Below are 1,128 nucleotides of genomic sequence, written 5' to 3' on the forward strand. Positions count from 1 at the left end.
AGGATTGTCTATGGGCTTTTCGGAAAGATGATAAGTGGGTCACGTGACCAAATTGGGTGATACCAGCTCAGTTGAAATGTAATAACGACAGTCGTACCATCAATAGTCGTCTTTATTTAAAAGTAAATATTGTTTGTCTATGATTACGATGAGTTGCGTTTACAGAGAACGTTATAAGAAATATGTCCAGTTTACTAAGTATTCTAAGAAATGAAGGTTAGGCAAATAGTTTCTGATGAGTTTTTCTAACTTTGCTTTACCTGACATGAATACAATTTAAGAAAATCAAATTAAATCATTTGAGATAAAGATGTTTTAAGCAACAGAAAAATATTATTTAAAATTGACATATGACAACCTTCATGAACAAGCATAACGTCAAAACTTATCAATTTTGGCTTATGTCAATCATTGGCTAGTGTAGCATTTTTCTTTGGTCTTGGTGGTATATAAATAAATTCATATTTTTATTTATGTTACTGTGAGTGGAAATAAGTGTGATAGTTTCCATTACGATAGGTGAAATAATATGGGTATAGAAAACATGCGTCGCTGGCCCATGTATTTGATGTTCGCCGTGTGCATCCTGCTGGTCCTTTCACTATTAAATAGTGGAAGTTTGCTCACCGTGTTGCGAAACAGAGTCGCCGAAATGAGCGTACAACTTCAAGAATGCTCTAAACAGCAGACCTCGTGCATGGAAGAGTCTCTACGACTTCTTGAACAAAAAGACGGTTACGTTTCAAAACTCGATGATCTCGACAAAGAAAAAGGGAAGCTGTTTGACGACATCAAAGACTATAAACATAAGTTAACAGAGACCGAATTGAAAGTTAATAGAACGAAAATGGACGAACAACTGTGCGTGGCAGAACGCGAGTCTCTAAAAAATCTTCAACTGAGCAAAGAAGGTGTGATCCAGACTTTGAGATTAGAAAAAGTTACTTTAACGGATCAATTAGCGGATAGGAAGAAGAAGATAGAAGATTTGGAGAAGCAGGTAGAGAATTTGAAGGCAACTTTAGCCTCTATGGCTACAAAACCGGCAGGTAACATAGTGTCCTCTAAAGTTACCCCGGCTGCACAGCCTCCTAAGTTGAGTCCTGCTTTGAATGCACATGAACCGCT

This window comes from Leguminivora glycinivorella, chromosome 18 (assembly GCF_023078275.1).
Source record: "Leguminivora glycinivorella isolate SPB_JAAS2020 chromosome 18, LegGlyc_1.1, whole genome shotgun sequence".
NCBI classification, from domain to species: Eukaryota; Metazoa; Arthropoda; class Insecta; order Lepidoptera; family Tortricidae; genus Leguminivora; species Leguminivora glycinivorella.